The 5,908-nt window shown below is 44.2% G+C and overlaps 1 pseudogene; it reads right to left on the bottom strand.

The window, feature by feature from the left end:
* Positions 1–331: 331 nt before the first annotated feature.
* Positions 332–1,042, bottom strand: LOC146396172 (small cysteine and glycine repeat-containing protein 9 pseudogene; annotated as a pseudogene).
* Between the last annotated feature and the right edge of the window lie 4,866 nt (positions 1,043–5,908).

The following is a 5,908-nucleotide window of genomic DNA, read 5'->3' as shown; positions in this document are numbered from 1 at the left end:
AAAATGTGTTTGAACTGGTTCTTTGTGAGTACAACAGGATTGTTAATGAGTTAGAGGAAGTTGTCTATCTATGCATGAAGCTGTCAGCTCAAAACAGAATTCAAATTGCAAATAGAGCCAAGCTTTCAATTATGTTTGGTCTGTTTGCATTGGTAACTGGAGTTCATGGACAGCAGAGTCAGGAAAGCTGATCTTATGGTCTTTCCTAGCTCCACTGTCACTGCCCTTCCATCAAGTGCCTTTTAAAATATTGGGATCTTCCAAGAGGTGGAATGTGGTCAAACCGTAATAAAGGCAAAGAGAAACTTTTACATGATTAATTTATTTTATTAGGAACTTTAGAAAATAGCTGTTGACAAATAGGAATATGGGACAAAAAAGAGGCAAAGGTAACAGCACATAAGTGGAAAGGAAGTAATTATATCAAAAGGATTTGGGGAATCATGATCGTATTTGGTGGGGGCTCAGGGATGTCAATACTTCTTTAAGAGCCAAGCTGTATTCCTATCTCTGTTTTGGAGGTTGGCTAATTGAATGGTCACTTTTCAGAGAGGAAAACTGAAAACACCCACAGAAGAAAAGACAGAAACCCAAATCCAGGATCAAAGTAACAGCCTCACCCAGAAGTTAAGTCGCAGAGCAGTAGATGACGTCAGGTAGGGCAGGTGAACGGAGGGGAGAAAGGTCTGGGGACAGAGACCAGGCTGGCCGCCTAGCAGCAGCACTGCTTCTTGCAGCAGCTATTCTGCTGGCAACAGCACTTCTGCTGGCAACAGCCCTTCCCACAGCCACAACCACACGCGTTGCACCTGCAGGTGCGGCGGTAGCAGCAGACTACGGGGGTGCTGCAGCAGCCCCCACAGCAGCCACAGCAGCAGGGGCAGCAGCCGGAGCAGCAGCCCACCCGGTAGCATCTGCAGCTGGTGCAGCTGTTGCAGCCACCACAGCCACCACTGCAGCCACCACAGCCACTGCTGCAGCCACCACAGCCACCGCTGCAGCCACCGCAGCCACCACAACTTCCACAGCCACAGCAGCCCATGGTGTCGTTAGAGAGGACTCAGGAGAGGTGAGGAGGAGACTCAGGAGGTGAGGAGGTCTGATGCTTGTCTCTGCCAAGGGGTCCTTATATACTCCATCTGGGGGAGGGTATTGACCCAGGACTCAAGGCCACTTCCCTGTTGCTGATGCAAATATCCACAGAAGAATCTCACATGGTTTTGTGCACTTCCTTAACGGAGCTTGCTCACTTAAAACTTTGCTAAATTTAGCTTTCCGTTGTCTTTTTTAAAGCCGTCTTTAAAATAGAACAGGAAACAACTATTAACCCCCTTTTCTTTTTCTGTGCTTGTGCAGGTCTGAGCTGGTCAAAATTTCCCTTGGTGACTTTTATATCTCTCAGTGATGTCAGCCAGGAACAAAGATGGTTCGTTCCTACACTATGTATAACTATTTGCTAAGTGGTAAAACTTGGCTGGAAAGGGAGGAGAAAATGTTGAAAACTGAAAGGGAATGTACGATGCCGGGTCACACTATTTCATCCTCAGGTCTTTCCTCATCCTGTAACAGAGGTCAGGACTCTGATTCAGAGGAGAGATGAGCCTGTGTTATCTGGGGTTGCTCCAGGGCATCCACTGCGTTGTGCCAGATGATAGAAGCACATCCTGAACAGAACATTCCCAAGTCACCTGCCAAATGCAAGGAGATTTCTGCTATCAACAGCCTGTTTAAAAAAAAAAAAAAAAGGGACAGGAGTTCCCATGGTGGCTCAGCGGTAAGGAGCCCAAATAAGATCCATTTGGATGCACGTTTGCTCTCTGGCCTTGCTCAGTGGGTTAGGGATCTGGTGTTGCCAAGAGCTGTGGTGTAGGCCAGCAGGAAGCTACAGCTCCATTTCGACCCCTGGCCTAGGAACTTCTATATGACAAGGGTGTGACTATAAAAAAAAAAAAAAAAAAAAAAAAAGACAGAATCAAAGGCATATGTCTAACAGTTGTGTGTAGTGCTGGGGTGGTCAGACCCCAGTCCCTGTGGAAGGCGAACTTGAAACAGTTCCTTGCACAGACCATCCTTTCTTGTTAGAGGTAAACAGTGGAGGCAGTTGGCGGCACCTGCAGATCAGGATCTGTTGGCTTTTCTCAGCCCTTCAGGGTCACCCTGAGCCTGTCCAAGCAGCACACAGCTGAGGCAAGACCAGGAGACCCTCAGCCTTCTGCAGGACTCAGAGCTGGGGAAACTTGCAGTTCCCCTGGAATAATGTTATGATCTGAGTCTTTAACACCAGGCTCTCTTCAAGTTAGTTTTTAATTACTGCTAAAGAAGTCTTAAAAATGACTTCTATGTACTGAAAACATAAGATGAATCCATAAGAACATAATCGGGTTAGAAATGCATGTAAAGAAATTCAAACACGATGAGACAAGAACCAGAATAACCCTATACATTGACTTTTTAGAGGTATGGGGAAAAAGTTGATTCTGAGTGTATGTGAGAGAAGGAGAACTGGGAACACAAGGACAAGGACTCTGTCACATGAAAGGCCACCCCATAAGAGGTTCAGGAAAGACTGGAGCTAGAAAAATGTGAGGGGTGGTCAGGCGGCACCTGCTATAGGCCAATAGGTGGGACTTACAGGATGGGACTGGGGGAGGCATAGGAGGTAAGAACAGTGAGAGCAGAGCCTGAGAACACAGGTAGAGTCCAAAGGTAGAAATCCTTGGGTACCACACTGAAGATGAATTGGAAATCAGTGGGAATGTTGCCAAGGCTGTTGCCCCAGAACCATACAGCTGTCCTTCCCTTGAATGGAAATGAATTGCTCTTATCTGGGTTTCAGGCTCACTTATCAAAGAAGGAAGCTGCCAAGAGAAAAACAAGAACTGGTTAGAACCAACTAAGCCCAAGATGGCGGAAGGCTTGATTTCCAATGGACCTTGAGGCTCATTATATGCTGATTATAATGTATTAGCTCACTAAGTGGCACAGCCACCAGTGCCATGACCATTGACAGCTGCCATGACAACAACCAGAAGAGCCTATGCAAGAACTGAAAAGGACCATACCTGTGTTCTCAGAGAAGTTGTGAATATTCCTCCCTCTCTACTGGATTCCCTCCCTTTTACCTCCGCCCTCCTATGTATACAGAGCCTCAGCCAGAATCGGTCTGAGAAGTTGATTTGCAAACTAAGTTCCCACTTCTCCATTCTTTGGTCATTAAGTAAAACTTATGCAGTTCCAGTCTCAGCATTGGTTTTTATTATGGGTTGTGCAAATCCAAGCAGCAAAAGAACACCCGAGCTGAGAGAAGGGGTTTCAGCCTGGGTTAGGACCTCAGCTCGGGTCCAAGCAACCAATTTGGTAACAGGAACTGGAATGCATGTTTCAAGAAGGTGACTGACAAAAGAACCTAGACTTGGGAAGATGAAACTGAAAATGGGGATGAGTTAAAAGGTGTTGGCCACCATCTTGGCCCCAGAGAGTATGGATCTCAATAGGCAAAAGCCAGGGAAGTGAGTGGGAGAAAAAGTGTTAAGTTGGGCATAGAACGTTCCCCCCAAGAGAGCATCACCACAGGAAAGAAAGCATCCCGTTAAGAGTAGCAGTGTTTTACTAGATCTGCTATTTAGTCACTTAGTAAGTGATTGATAAATACTTGCTGAATGTGTCAGTCAAATGGTTGACTGATTAAATGAAGCCACCATTACGTGTAAAGTCCTCCTGCCCCAACAACTATTATTCTGGAAGTCCTCCATCGGTTCAGCTCCACTCCGTGGGGATGGACAATCTTAAACCCCAATCAGCAAGCCTGTACAATGGAGGTCATTGAAAACCATAGGGCATTCACATGTGCCAACCATTAGCCAGCAGCATAAATTCCTACATCAAGCATGGCTCCCATGGGTAAGCATGCCAGTTAAAAATAACTGGGTGTTGCTGACCTAAATATAGGAGACTGAGTATCACATCCATCAATTAACTTCCTGCTTACAGTCCTATTTCAAAAGATAAAACACTTGAGCAAAAGCAAACCAAAGCAACAAATATTTGTTGAACCCATGTTATGTGCCAATCAACCTGGGTGATACACAGAAATGTACTTCTGAATAATTCCAAACTAATAAGAGAAATGAGAAAAAAAAATAATTGGATAAATTAGGAAGAAAGACTATTTAACTGATAGTCCAGTAAAAGAAGAGTTGACTCAAAGTATTGGCTAATTATGTTCCAAGTGAATATTGAGTTCCCAGAGTGCCACCCGACTTCCACTACGGCTTTGTGCAGAAGGCAGAGCTTGTGCTGGATCTTGAGGAAACTGGATGTGAATCGGTGAAGAGGAGGAAGGAAGGAGTGGAAGACGCTGTCTGGGATCATCCTGCACGAGATATCCCCCCCCCCATCTCTGGGCGTGTGACCTGCTCCTTCTCTACCTTAGTTTCCTGTTGACAGTAATAATACCCTAACACCCAGAAACCCTAAATCATAGGGTTATGGTGAAATGTAAATATGATAACACATATAAAACACTTAGAATAGAGCTTGGGACATAACAGGTGTTCAATAAATGTAAGCCATCATTAGTATTTCAAGGCAGGCTACAGATTGTCAGGGAACATGCCGGAAGGAAAGCATCTTTGCATACTGTAGAAAGTTTATTCAAGGGAATTAGTAGACATTTAAGCTGGAAATAAAAGTTGAGACTAGTTACGAATTTTGGAGCATGAAGACTTTGATTTTTTTTTCCCCTCTGGCGTGTCAAGTGTATAACTTGGTAAAAATGGTCTTTCAGGAAGATGGAGCTGCCAGCATTTCATTGGATAAATTAAAGATGAAAACTTGTGCCTCGTTTGCCTCACAAGTTCAGGGGAACTTGGCCAGTGCTCTTAGTCCAAGGTCAAAGCGTTTTGTTAGAGACAAACACTCTATGTGAGAGGCCTTGGATCTCAGAGGAGAGCGGGGACAGGACCCAGTGTCTGGAGGGAGAGGAGACCTGAGTTAAACCCTGAGGAATGAAGACAGAGCCCACTCCCTGAAGGAGCACAGATTTCCTGCGTGGTCCTGCCAAGACCACGCCCCGCCAGCACATTCCAGCACAAAGAATGTGCTTTTCCCAACTGCAGAAAAAGTCAAATCCCTATTACAAGCACTTATTCCATAATGCTTAACCCTTTTTTTTTGGTTCTCTGTACCAACATGTTTGAGCTCTTAATTGTTCCGGGTACAATTCTAAGTATTTTACATGTATCATTTGATTCAACTTTTGCAATAACCTTCCAAATTATATACTGTTAACATGCCCATTGCACAGATAAAGAAAAAGTAATATACTGGAATATTTAGTTGTCTAGGGTCCCAAAGAAATTTTAGAATCAGGAAACAAGCCCAGCAGCTGGATCTCAGAGCTGACCCTTTTAACCCCTAGGCAACCTTGCACTTCACTGCACTTCATGTCTTCAAAGTTCAAGGTCTAGATCAGGGATCAACAAACTAAAGCCCACGTTTGACCTGCCACCTGTTTTTGTAAATAAGGATTTAGTGGCATAAAGCCACTCCTACATTTAAATGTTGTCTATATACCACATCTTCATCCATTCATCTGTCAATAGACACTTAGGTCGCTTCCAAAATAAGTCAGACAGAGAAAGACAAACACTATACGATATCACTTATATATGGAATCTAAAAGTTATAACGAACTGGAGAAAATAACGAAACTGAAGCATACTCACAGATAGAATAACCCAGTGGTTACTAATGGGGACAGGAAGGGGGAGGGGCAAAATAGGGGGAGGGGATTAGGAGGTACAAACTACTACATAAAAATAAGCTGCAAAAATATATATGCAACACAGGGAACATAGCCAATATTTTTCAATAAGATGTAAATGAAGGCATAACTTTTTAAAAATGT

This window comes from Sus scrofa, chromosome 15 (assembly GCF_054392235.1).
Source record: "Sus scrofa isolate SSC_HxYL_T2T_F1_AM1 chromosome 15, Sscrofa_HxYL_maternal_Yorkshire_Landrace_v2.0, whole genome shotgun sequence".
NCBI classification, from domain to species: domain Eukaryota; kingdom Metazoa; phylum Chordata; class Mammalia; order Artiodactyla; family Suidae; genus Sus; species Sus scrofa.
The sequence above is the reverse complement of the archived record's forward strand: the minus strand, read 5'-3'. Positions and strand labels throughout refer to the sequence as shown.